The following is a 13,941-nucleotide window of genomic DNA, read 5'->3' on the forward strand; positions in this document are numbered from 1 at the left end:
TACGGGCCAATCACTGATAAATGGGACTAGCTCAGTTAGACAATTCGGACAGTATGTTCAAATTGGGCTGAAGAGCCTGCTCCCATGCTGTCATTCTATGACCTTATTGCCAGTTCAGTTCCATAAATAAACAAAGCATAGTCCAAGCTCCATGATGCCAGGTTGATGAGACCTAATCATCACAGGTCGAGGGCAAACCTATTTAGATGTGAAAAAAATGCATTAAAGGATTGCTGTAATAGTTGATTAGTAGAATACATGTTCATAACTCTCTGATGGGCATTGCTTTGTAATTATATTAAAATTATTGTTTTGCTGGAGAAACCTGACTTACTGTAGCTGATACAGGTACCTCAATGATCAGTTGAATTGATGTGGTGATGTCGATTTAAAAACATCGATTTCCAGGCGGTGGGGAGGGGGGGGGGGGTTGGGTTGCGGTGGGGTGGGGGGGTGGTGGTGAATAGCATTTCACACAGCTTTATAACGGTCTGCATTGGCTTTAGTTTTGTTTAGAGATACAGTGTAGAAACAGGCCCTTTGGCCCACCGAGTCCAATCCGACCTGCGATTCCCTAACACTAACACTATCCTGCACACTAGGGCCAATTTACAATCGTTACCAAAGTCAAATCAACCTACAAACCTGCAACTTTGGAGTGTGGGAGGAAACCAGAGCTCCCGGAAAAAAACCCATGCAGGTCACGGGGAGAACGTACAATCTCCGTAGAGATAACATCCATAGTCAGGATCCACACAGCATATTCCTCCTCATGAGTATCGCCAATATGGTGAGGGTCTTGAGACATGAAAGGAGCTCCTCATGTGACGGCTGGTTATCACAATGCATGTAACAAGATAGGAAAGGTGTTCACTCCCATGTAAAAACTTCTGCTGGTTGAAGAAAGCCAGCCAAGCGATCCCTGGCCTTGCATGTCTACACCAAACACGACTATAGCAGGGATGAAAATCCACATTAAAGGTCAATGGTAAGGGTCAATGTGTCTTGATTTATGTCCCAACAACTGCCTAGGTTTTGAAAAACATAAAAATCAGTAACAGTCATTTTTTAAGCATTACTCAGAGAACATACACAGGATTATTAAATATTACAGTTAATGGCAAGACCCTTAGCAGCATCGATGTGCAGAGGGATCTTTTCATATCTCCAAGTTCATAGCTCACTGCAGGTGGTCAAGAAGGCATACTGTATGTTTGTCTTCATTGCTTGGATCATCGAATATAAGGGTCAGGAAGTCATGATTAGTCTAATGTCAGGGCTTTGGTTAGGCGGCAGTATTACATGCTGTTCTGATTGCCCCATGACAGCAAAGATGTGGAGGTTTGGAGAGGGTGCAGAATGCTGCCTAGATGATAACGTTGCAGCTGCAGGAAGAGGTTGGATAGACCTGGATCCTGTCTATGCCTCTCATAATTTTATATACTATCAAGTCTCCCCTCAACTTTCAACTTTCAAGAGAAAACAATACAACTCGATAGAGCTACATCACAACTTCCTGATTCCTGTGCTCAATGTCCCTAGCAAAGGAGGCAAGCATACTACAGTATATGCCTTCTCTACCACCTTATCTACTTTTGTTGCTACCTGCAGTGAGCTATGAACTTGGGAATAACAGCAAGCTTGACCTCAATTGTGAGAAGACATACAGGTTTGTAGGTTAATAAGCTAGGTAAATATAAAAATGATCCCTAGTGGCTGTAGGACAGTGTTAATGTTCGGGGATCGCTGGTCAGCTCGGACCCGGTGGGCCGAAGGGCCTGTTTCTGCGCTGTATCTCTAAACTAAACTAAACTAAACAATCCAAGCATGAAAAACTTTTTCACTCGGAGGGTTGTGAATCTGTGGAATTCTCTGCCTCAGAAGGCAGTGGAGACCAATTCTCTGGATGCTTTCAAGAGAGAGTTAGATAGGGCTCTTAAAGATAGTGGAGTCAGGGGATATGGGGAGAAAGCAGGAATGGGGTACTGATTGTGGATGATCAGCCATGATCACATTGAATGTCGGTGCTGGCTCAAAGGGCCGAATGGCCTACTCCTGCACCTATTGTTTATTGTCTATTGTCTGTTGAGTGGCACAGTGGATATTGTCTGTGTGGGGTTTGCACGTTCTCCTGTGACCGTGTGGGTTTCCTCCGACTGCTCTAGTTTCCTCCCACATCCCAAAGACGGGTGGGTTTGTAGGTTAATAGTAAGATTAAACAAGAACTTACCAGTTCGAATTTCTGATCGTTATTTTATGAGGAGTACATTGAGGGAATACATGAAGAACCCCGCCAGGACGCATGCGTGTCATTTTTCAAAGCAGCGGTGTGAAATCACAGATAACTGTAATGACTGAACATAGTAAGATTAGAGAAGAAAATACCAGTTGAGTATATGATCAAGGATGGGAGCGGAGGGCACGTATTCCCCCAACGTACTCCTCATAAAATAACGATCAAACTTCGAACTGGTAAGTTCTCGTTTAATCTTACTATTTTACTTCGGAGTCACGTGAGTGACTACGTGAAGATTTCAAAGCTCTGTGATTTCATGCCGTGGAAACGAGTCCATGCATCACATCTGCCTTAATTGACTGTGGGAGGAATTGTGTTAACATGTTTAGACATGAATCCAACATTGAAATCCATGATAAATTGTTAACAACAAATTATAGCCCCTATTTATGGGGTGAAATTATATTACCAAACTTAAAATTGGCTCTGCAAAGTTCCAGTTTAACTACTGGTTTGTGGTAGAATAGTTGGAACATTTTCCCCTGATCCATCCTGCTGTCTCGAGGATTTGGTTCATTGGTACATCCAACTCCATAGCTGCCGATGTAGCTGCAGCCCTGGTGGAATAAGATTTGAATATGTTAGTATCCACCCCAGCTGTTGTTAAAACCTGTTTCAGCCATCTGGAAATAGTTTGAACCGACACTTTTTTGTGGGTTGTTTGTGGCTGATTAGTAGTGCCATCTCATAGCCTCAGATGTGTTTGGTGTTCTCCATATATAACAATAATTGTCTTATTATACAGAGACGATATCTGTAGGGTAATCCCTAAATTCTATTTTGAGGCCTGATGATCCCGGTCTGTTCTGTTTGGCTAATTCGTAATATGAAACGTTATATTCCTGTTGAAGAAGTCATATAGTCCAGCCTTAACATGTACGACTGTACCCTTAGTGCCGTGACCAAAGCCATCAGCATGACTGTTTTGTGCGTCAGTCTTTGCAGGGACAGAGCTGTTGCTGGAGACCAATTCCTTAGCAACGTTAGGGCAATACTCATATCCCATTTTAGAGAGTACCTGGTTCTTGGGGGATTGATATTAAAAATTCCCCTCATAAGTTTGGTTACCAGGGGTGAGTCCCAACAGAATGACGCTCTGATCCTCGCCATAGATATGTTGAAAGGGCACTTCTGGCGCAGTTAATGGCACTGTAACTGAGCCCCTCATCATAATGGAGGCCTGCCAGGAATTCCAGAACAGACGTTATGTTCATCGAACTGTAGGTGATGTTGTTTCTGTGACAATATATCTCCCATTTCCTGGTGTATACCAGATATAGTTTTTGGTGGACTGTCTGTGGCCCGCTGAGATAATGTTCAATGTTCGGTCCGCCAGTCCCAGTTGCAGTAGAGGTTTCTTTAGACTCTACAAATTGATAGGTCTGTTGTTTTTGACATGGATGGGTTCCCCTGTTACGGGATGAACCAATAATCTGGTTGTTTCAGGATGGTGATACATGGTTAAAACCCATGTCGAGTATCACAGGGAACCATGGTTAAGTAGGCCAATCGGCACTACCAATTAACAGATGCTGAATCTTGTTGTATTTTTCGTAATACCCGACTGATGATGCAGAAAAGGAGGGAATGCATAGATAAACAATTGCCCCCTCAATGCAGTGAAAAGCATCTGTCCCTGCTGTCCCAGGGTCTGGTTCCCAAGAAACACAGTTTGGTAACTGGTGATTAAGTCCTATTTTATTGAATTTACGTGACGATGTCTGTCACTGAATTTTGTGTTACCTGGTAGGTAAGTAGCTGATATTCAAATATTTCTCTGGATACACCATTACCAAATTGTATTAGTCAGATTGTCACTCTGTAGTCTAACATGCTGGTGATTTATCCCAGAGCAGTACGACTTTAGGCCATAGAATGCACCCCACATTTCCAGGTAGTTTATGCCCAGTGTCTGTGATAATGATGCCTCCTGTGCCTTTCATCTACCTCCACAGATGGAGATGGAAATTGGTAGTACCCCAACCAAGCGCACTGGCATCAGTTTGTAGCACCACTAAGGGTTTGCTGATAACGATAGGGTTGGAACAATGCCGAATGTTATCCCTCCACCATTTTAATTCCATAAACTTTGATTGGTGGCTTATTGGTCTGTCGAAATGACCAGTATTACTTTGAGTGTTTGTATTTTTGCCCTTTGTAGATTTTTGGTAATACAAAGGTCCAAATTGTGTGGCTGGAAAGGCAGACACTATATGCCAATTACCCTTGCTACCAATCTGATAGACGGTTCACTGATGTCAGTGGGGTTGTTGCAGGCCTCAGTTAAGACTGTAGCCTTGTCCTTTGGTAAAGTCACCGACATGTGAGCTGTCAATAGCGAACCCCAAATAATCCATTATGTTGGTAGGCGTTAGTTTAGATTTAACTGGATGGATGATAACCCCAGTTTTCACCCAATTGTTTGGTGGCTGTTACAGCTAGTTAGGCCAACACCAAAGTTATGCCCACAATTAGTATGATCATATGATTATGTATTTGGTAGAGCTCTATACTCCCAGAGCTGCCCCATCCAGTTGAATTTTTTAAAATAACGTTTGTGATCAGTCCGTGTAGGCACTGAATAGTAAGCATCTTTTAGGTCGATGCTAGCCATGGAGTAGCCTTAGGAAATCAATTATTTAGCAGTTACCAGTTCCCATTTTGTACTGAATATATAGTACAATGTATTCAATTTGGTCAATTCGATGATGATGCGACTGTCACCATCTATTTTGTTTTTGGTAAAGATATAAGACACAAATTCCAGCTAATCGTGTTGGGTTTACCCATTACCCCTTTTGCACAATTCAATGGTATATCCCTGGATACTGCTTAGGATATAAGTGTCTGTAGTTGATATACACCATGTATCCAAAAGTGTGTAATCTCCCACCAATGTGTGTATTATCCACTCTTCCTATAATTTGTAAGGGACCAGACCCACCTACCTCCATTGTTACCAGTGGAAGTTTGCTTCTTCTGTGTGGTCTTCATGGAGGTTGAGGCGCCGGTGTCTGGGTTTGTTTTTGGGTTGGGGGTTTGCGCATCTTCCAGGAAGGCCGGTCTGGGCTATGGTCTAAAAGACCGCTGTCCTGTATGCCCGGCCTTTGAGCTTTCACCAGCTTCTCTTGTTCTGCTGGTGGGTGCATAAGGGTGCTGTCTTTGGCTGTAGGAGATACTTAATGTTGTCGCCTTTATGAGCCCCAGGGCTTTCCTAAGTCCTGCTCCGACATGTTTCCAGATGCTATTTCCACGACTGGAACATTCAAGGATTCACAGTTTCCTGGTCCCAAGTATTTTTGCAGTGGTGTCCATCGTGGTCTGGCTGTATGTATTTGGACACCATGACCAGTAGATTTTGCCTTCCTGCACCCCCTGCACACTTGTAGTTTTGTTCGTCAAAACCCCTCTTCAGGGTCAGCCCAGAATTGACCCCCCAGTACTCCCCTCTGACGAGGGAGATGCACTGTGCAGCCCTACAAGAGGTGCTGCTGTGGGTTTTACATAGTGCCCACAGTGACTAGACTCCATCTCCCGGAGCCTGTCATGTTGGAGCTCGGCACCATAAGCCGCTCCAACCGGCTCCAGCGCTCACGGTCGCTGGCCGCTCGCGGCTGCTCAAAGTCGGACTCATCAGTCAACGACTCTTTTGGTTTTCTTCTTGCCTTCCCGCCCAGACGCAGTGTTTAATCTGGCCGGTGCGGGGGCGAAGTCGGGCACAGCTGTTCCCTTACGGGTGATTCCTGTGCCGCCGGCCGCTGCTGGCGTCCGCAACTCCACGGACGCCAGCTTTGTCGCAGCTCTGGTCGACTTCTTTGCCTTGTGCATGTTTTCCCCACCTGTAGAACAGTATGGGAACAATAAAGACCGCAGTATCTCTTACCTGCAGGTCCAGGCTTAAAATTTGCCGTTATGGGGGAACGTCCTTCCACCCCTCCTCCTGCCGTTTTGACTTGTCAAAGCCAACGGCTCCGTTCTGTATAGTCTCCCGCCCAGCCATGGTGTTTAATCTGGTCGGTGCGGGAGCGAAGTCGGGCACAGCTGTTCCATTACGGGTGATTCCTGTGCTGCCTGCCGTTGTTTGCACAGCTCTCCATGTTTCCCCACCTGTGAAACAGTATGGGGAGAATAAAGACCGCAGTTTCACTTACCTGCAGGTCCAGGTTTAAACTGTCGCTACGGGGGAACGTCGTTCCACCCCGCCACCTGCCGTTTCGACTTGTCAAAGTCAATGGCCCCATTCTGAATAGTCTCCTGCCCGGCCGTGGTGTTCTGGCCGGCGCGGGACCAAAGGTCGGCACAGCTGATCCATTACGGGGCTTGTGCCTTCAGCTGCTGCTGGCTCCCGCAACTTCGCGGGGTCCTCCCCAGCCAGCTTCACTCGCAGCACTTGTGGACACTATTTTGTCCAGCTTCCCCCCCCCCCTGTGTAAAAACAGCGCGGGGACAAAAACTACCGCAGAGTAAATCTCTTACCTGCAGGTCGCGGTTTCAAACTTACCGCTGCGAGGGAACGCTCCACCCCGCCTGTCGTTTCGCAAGCGTGAAAGCGATATGACACGCATGCGTCCTGGCGGGGTTCTTCACGTAGTCACTCACGTGACTCCGAAGTAAAATTAGCCTCTGTAATTGGTCCCTCGTGTGTAAGTAGTGGAGATGAGAAAATGGGATAGCATCGAAGTAGTATGAATGGTCGGCATGGATGTTGTGGGCTGAAGTGCTTGCCTCCATGCTGTATCTCTAAACTAAATAGTTACCTTCACCTTTTATTAGGATGAAAGATTTGCTTTCTCATCTATTAAACTGCTGACAAATAGCAGATTTTTACAGTTCTAACTAAGAACACATATCCAATCCTCTCAGCTGAACTCTATAACACTTTGAACCAAGCAACTTTGAACCAAGCAATTACTGATAATTAACAGATCTGTTTTATGATCAATAATGCTCTAAATTGTCTTTTAAGCATATAAATGCAATGTAAGCCAATACTCAGATCTAGATTCTCCCTGCATCTGTCTGACATGTTCACATTTACTAAAGATGAATAATAGAATTCGGTTCACTACTGTAGTGGAAAAATAGTTTCTCCAACAAAGCTGTTTGGCTTCAGGGTCCAGAAGCAAAATCTCTCTGCTTTGTCAGAAAGGATAATTACCTCAGAGAGATCCCATAGAAATTAACAAACTTTTGGAAATAATATTCATTCACAATACCTTATGGGAGAGACATAGCATTTAAGTAGATCATCCGGCAGAAAATAAATAGACAGGCATGCTTTCCTCAGGAACTGAGTGTTTGACACTGTAAAATCCTAGACTAAGTTCTCCCTGTCTTCACTCCCACATAAATAGTCCACGGCTTTAGGCAATAAACACAGAATGGAGGTATTGTTTAAATCAACTTTGCTTCCTAGTCCTAATCTTCTACAGTTGAAAACGATTCATTTGATATGGCTTAGCGTAGATTAAATCATTGCTTTTGGCGGATCATTTCCATCATGCAAAGCCCACTTAATTGCACCAGGAATCATTCGGTGTCTGACAGCGTTCTTCTGGTAAAATGCCACATCCGAGTTAACGGCCTTCACCACCTGAAAATTACAGAAGGATACAAATGCATGCAGTGGGAAATCAGGTACCCTGTCAATGAATTGGCCCGAATATATTAATTTAAGTTTTGTTATCCTTTGAAAGAAATGTTCATAATATCTTTGAAGTAATATCAGTGAGAAACAGCAACCTGTACAGGCAATTCATGGATACATGATACAGAACAGAATAGCCACCAAGCATCCAAATTATGGCTTATCCTCAAGGAACTCGGTAATAAAAACAAAAACTACAAACGAGTTTTCAGTAATCTGATGTAAAAATTCAACTGCAAGGCTCCAAGATATGATGGAAATATTGCTGCTTAATATAAGCAGTCGAGTGAAATGTATTTGAAGATATGTAACCTATCGATAAGAAAAAATATTGGTGAGAAATTTATGTCACTGGATGAAAAGACTTAACATACCTTATGTTCCAAAGCATCAATATTCTCTCCATAATTAAAATATGCCTTTGTCTTTTCACAACAGCAGCCACTGCTATCTGATATGTGTCAGCAAACAAAGGTCTCTACTCAGAGTATTCCAGATTAACTTTTGCTGCAGTAATGCTATAAATCGTATATTTTGTAAAGAGTCTTAAATATCAGTGATGTTCTGCAGATAATACTTGTTCTCGATGAAGTCTGCAATGACCTGTGCAAGTGCGGCACGGTGGCGCAGCGGTCAAGTTGCTGCCTTACAGCGCCAGAGACCCGGGTTCGATGGTGACGACGGGTGCTTCTCTGTACGGAGTTTGTACATTCTCCCTGTGCCCTCGTGGGTTTTATCTGGGTGCTCTGGTTTTCTCCTACATTTCATGATGAAACCAATGATAGCAGAGGCTAGAAAAAGGAGATCCTGCACATACTCCAGTCAAATAACTCAAGGCAATCCTGAAGTAGTCCAACTACCTCCTCAGATCACTGGTGTATTACTCAGATCGTTGCTATCTTGCATTTCAATCTCTGTTTGTAAGTAGGTTGGAACAGCACTGACAGATGATCAGACTGTGACCTTCACATTGGCTTGAGGTATTATGTGGACCACCTGTCCTTACACAGGGAAAGTACTGAAGCTACGTTAAAAAAACTAGTGGATGTCATTTCCCAATTATTTTCCCAGACAGGGACTATTGCATTTAAGAAACATTTAGAAAAGTACATGAATAGAGGAAAATGGTCCAAAAGCAGGCAGGTGGGACTAGTGTCGATGGGATATGTTGGTTAGCATGGATAAGTTGAGCCTAATGCCTTTTTCCATGCTGCATAACTCTATAACATAAGTAAACCATGTAGATTTACTAATGTGGGCACACACCACAGAGTGAAACAATTAGCTATTGTAATAGTATATACTTGATAGAACCACTTGATTATTCCCAACCACCATCATCTTCCACAAAAAAAGTACACAAAGTGCTGGAGTAACTCAGAGGGTCAGGCAGCATCTCTGGAGAGCATGGACCCTTCTTCAGACCCCGACCTGAAATGTCATCTATGCGTGTTCTCCAGAGATGCAGCCTGACTCACTGAATTACTCCAGTGTTTGAGCCCTTTTTTCTAAACCAACATCTGCAGTCCTTGTTTCTATCATCTCGCACGATCTTACTCACTTTTCCATATCACTTTATTATATATCAATATATTTTCTTATTTACCGAGCAGGTAAATAAGAAATGTATTTACCAAACAGGTGTAGCCTTCCCTTTGGTTATTCTTGAATTGGCTCCCATCAACCTTTCAGATGCCACAATCTTCTAGTGATCCGAATGTTTAATGATGCAGAAAAAAATCACTTTTGTAAGACCATCACAGATGTAAATGTGAAGAGGTTGACCTGCTGCAACCTCTGTGATAGCCTGTTTTGTGAAGTGCTGAAGTTGAAGACTTATGTGCTTTAATACAGAGATAGGAGGAGCTGCAGATGTTAGAATCTTCAGTAAAACACAAAGTGTTGGAGTAATCCTAGAGTACTGGAGTTTCTAATATGTCCCGGTCTAACTCCCAGGGTCACTTTAGTGTCAGAAATCCACAAACCATTTGGATTTGTACTTAGATTATTCTTAGTAACTCCTCCTTATTTCCTGAAGGAATCTTAGATTAAAGAACCAGGATCACATCTTCACAACTTGTGAAAGATTAAATCTTCAAAAGGACACAAAGTGCTGGAGAGACTCAGTGGGTCAGGCAGCATCCCTGGTGAACATGGATAGGTGAAGTGTTTAAGAAGGAACTGCAGATGCTGGAAAATCGAAGGTACACAAAAATGCTGGAGAAACTCAGCGGGTGCAGCAGCATCTATGGAGCGAAGGAAATAGGCAATGTTTCGAGCCGAAACCCTTCTTCAGACTAGATTCAGGATAGGTGAATCAGGGGGGTGGGGTGGGGGGGGGGGGTGGGGGGGGGGGGGGGGGGTGGAGTATGGAAAAGGGGAGGGGCAGGACAGAGTATAGAAGGTAATAAGTTGATGGGGAGGGGGATTGATAGGTAGATGGTTGGTACAAAGGCCAGAGATAAGTAAAGAAGGAAGGTGTAAGGCAGGTTTGAAGAGTTTTGGATTGTGAAGCCAGACAGAGGAAAGTTACAGGGAGGGGGATGGGGGGAGAGTGAGTGGAGGGGAGAAAGAGGTAGGAGTCCAGGTGGGGCATAGGGGAGGGGAAGGAGGGGAAGAGAAGGGGATGGTGGGGATGAACAGCAGGGGGGAGATGGGTAATATGGTTAATGTGACCAAAGATAGACACAAAAGCTGGAGTAACTCAGCGGGACAGGCAGCATCTCTGGAGAGAAGGAATGGGTGACGTTTTGGGTCGAGACCCTTCTTCAGATAGAAAGTCACGGGAAAGGGTAATGAGAGATATAGACAATGATGTAGAGAGATATAGAACAATGAAAGAAAGATATGCAAAAAAGTAATGATGATTAAGGAAACAGGCAGGGCCGGCCTTAGGAGGTGCGGGGTCCAATTGGGAACAATTTTAGTGAGACCCAGGTTCCCAGCCAATGTCTGTAGAATCATAGAAATATAATTAAAGTCTATTATAGACTTTATATCTCTATGGTAGAATGGAAAGTAATCAAAATGTGCGCTTAAAAAGTGCATGCGACTTAATGGACCAAGCAGATTAAGCTACATTTTAATATAAAATTGCATACATGGAAGCCTACAAGTAACAAACACAATGTGTAGATCACCTCTGAAAAGTACATAGTTACAATACCACTTGTTTTAGTGACTGTGAAATGAAAACAAATGTAATGTAGGTCCTGGAAAACCAAAAACCAGTCCAGGGCATTAAATTTTGGGCTTCAGCCCCATCCTATCCTTTGGGCTTCTATCCCATCCTAACTTAGTTGTGTGTGTTAGTTGTCTGTGCGTTATGTGTGTGTGTGGGAGGGAATCAGAGAAGGGAGGGAGGGAGAGAAGGGAGGAAGGACAGGATGGAGGGAAATAGAGAAAAGAGGGAGGGAAGGAGGGAAAGAAGGGATGGAGCAAAGGAGAGAAGGGAAAAGAGAGAGAGGGTGGCGGGAGGGAAGAAGAGAAGGTAAGGGAGGGAGGGAAGGATAGGAGAGAAGGGAGGGAGAGGGTCGGTGGCGGGAGCAGATGACGGGGTCCGGGCGGACTGGTGTGAGCTGAGGCCGATGTTTGTAAACATTGCTCCAACCCCCGGCCCGGCCCTCCCTGTAGTGTTCGCTGCATCTCCCCGGGGAGAGAGAAGGGTGGAGCCGGGGCTGTGTGCGTGAAGCACGGCGACTGGAGGAGCGGGAGCGCGGCCCCGGGAACATGAGCGAACGACCCACCTCCCCCTCTCCCCCTTCCCCCTCACATCCCCCTCCCCATCTACTCCTTTCTTCCCCCTCCACCCGGGGTCGATCTACCCGAGCCGAGAGTAGATTACTCTGGCACGGGGCCCCCTTACTCGCGGGGCCCAATTGGGAGCAATCGGTCCAATCGGCTTAAGGCCAGCCCTGGAAACAGGCCATTGTTCGCTGTTTGTAGGGTGAAAACGAGAAGCTGTTGTGACTTGGGTGGGAGAGGGATAGGGAGAGGGAATGCCAAGGTTACCTGAAGTTGGAGAAATCAATAATCATATCACTGTGCTGTAAGCTGCACAAGCAAAATATGTGATGCTGTTCCTCCAATTTGCGTTTAGTCTCACTCTGACATTGGATGATACCTAGATCAGATAGGTCAGTGTGGGAAAGGGAAGGAGAATTAAAGTGTTTAGCAACCGTGATGTTGTAACGTTACCTAAAATTGGAGCATTCAATGGTCGTACCTTTACCTTACTAAAGATTAAATCTTTACCTTGTGTGTACTGTATATGACACCTTCTGGAGCAATGGATCTCACAGAGAAAGGTGTATCCAGTTTCACAAGGCAAGACCAGCATTGCTCACAGGTATAAAGTTCCGTGGCGCACAGTTTGAACAGGGATTGGCATATTTACACTTTAAGAGGATGTGAGATTTATGGAGCTATTCTCCTCCATGATCACCGTTATCTCTTCTCCCCATTCTGTGTAAATATAATTAAAGCTTTAATTAAAGTGAAACCGCACTAAACACTGTGATAGGATGAGGTGGTACAAGAGAACACATTGTAAAGGTTTGGATATCTATTTCAGTTGAACTCAGTGGAACTACAAGCGTCAAATCAGTTCCGAATGATAAGAAGCTGGAATAGTGCTGCAGATTTTCCATTCTCACAGCAACACTATCGTAATTGTAGTTACAAAGAGATTTACAACCTTCTGAAGCGCCTTCCTTTGATCCCAAAGAATGCTAATCACTATGGGAAGCACAATGTGACATGGGTGTTGAGAGGTTGCAGAAGGATCTGGGGGGGAGATGAGATAAAGGAAGTCGAGGGGTTTCTTAGTGCAGGCAGTTCTATGTTTAGTTTAGTTCAGTTTAGAGATACAGAGCGGAAACAGGCCCTTCGGCCCACCGAGTCTACGCTGACCAGCGATCCCCGTGCACTAACACTATCCTACACAAACTAGGGACAATTTACATTGATAGCAAGCTAATTTACCTACTAACCTGTACGTCTTTGGAGTGTTGGAGGAAACCAAAGATCTCGGAGAAAACCCACACAGGTCACGGGGAGAACGTACAGACAGCACCCGTAGTCAGGCTTGAACCAGGGTAGAGTTGGAGATGTGAAGTGGTTATGGTGATAGTACACAGGAATCTTCAGCAATGTATAATGTTGGGCAATTTGGACACTTCATGAAAATTCATTTTAGCATTAAAGGAAGAAAAGTCGTCATGGAGACATGAATGAGGTCAGCAATTTGAGGAGGGCATGAAGAACAGATGGATAGGAAAGGTTGAGCGGGCTATGGGGCAATCGCAAGCCTAGATGGGGCATCTTGGTCGGCATGGATGGGTTGGGTTAAATTACATGTTTCCAAGCTGTGTGACTATGACTCTATAACAGGCAATAGGGAATAGTGAGTGGGTGAGAAGTTAGTAGATGGAATATCATGTGGAAAGTGTATGGCCATCTGTTCCAAATGTTCCCAATGTTGGGCGAGTCCAGAACCAGGGGCCACAGTCTTAGAATAAAGGGGAAGCCATTTAAGACTGAGGTGAGAAAAAACGTTTTCACCCAGAGAGTTGTGAATTTGTGGAATTCCCTGCCACAGAGGGCAGCGGAGGCCAATTCACTGGATGGATTTAAGAGAGAGTTAGATAGAGCTCTAGAGGCTAGTGGAATCAAGGGATATGGGGAGAAGGCAGGCATTGGTTATTGATTTGGGACGATCAGCCATGATCACAATGAATGGCGGTGCTGGCTCAAAGGGCCGAATGGCCTCCTCCTGCACCTATTTTCTATGTTTCTATGTTTTGGATGGAAGAATGAAAAAGCAAATTTTCATTGACATGTAGGGGATAGAATCATTGAGTCACAGCATCATAGAGCGTGGAAACAGGCCCTTCAACCCAACTTGCCCTCTCACAGACCAACATGTCCCATCTACACGAGTCCCACCTGCCTGCATTTGGCCCATATCCCTCTGAACCTGTCCTATCCATGTACCTGT

The 13,941-nt window shown here is 44.7% G+C and overlaps 1 long non-coding RNA gene across 2 annotated transcripts in view; it reads right to left on the reverse strand.

The window, feature by feature from the left end:
- Positions 1–743: 743 nt before the first annotated feature.
- LOC116975750 overlaps positions 744–13,941 on the reverse strand; it is a 28,166-nt gene continuing 14,968 nt past the window's right edge. For both annotated transcript variants that reach the window (XR_004412748.1, XR_004412749.1), the window contains exon 4: positions 744–1,028. This is a non-coding gene — a long non-coding RNA (uncharacterized LOC116975750). The remainder of the gene's footprint in view (positions 1,029–13,941) is intronic.

This window comes from Amblyraja radiata, chromosome 8 (genome assembly GCF_010909765.2).
Source record: "Amblyraja radiata isolate CabotCenter1 chromosome 8, sAmbRad1.1.pri, whole genome shotgun sequence".
In the NCBI taxonomy this organism is placed as follows: domain Eukaryota; kingdom Metazoa; phylum Chordata; class Chondrichthyes; order Rajiformes; family Rajidae; genus Amblyraja; species Amblyraja radiata.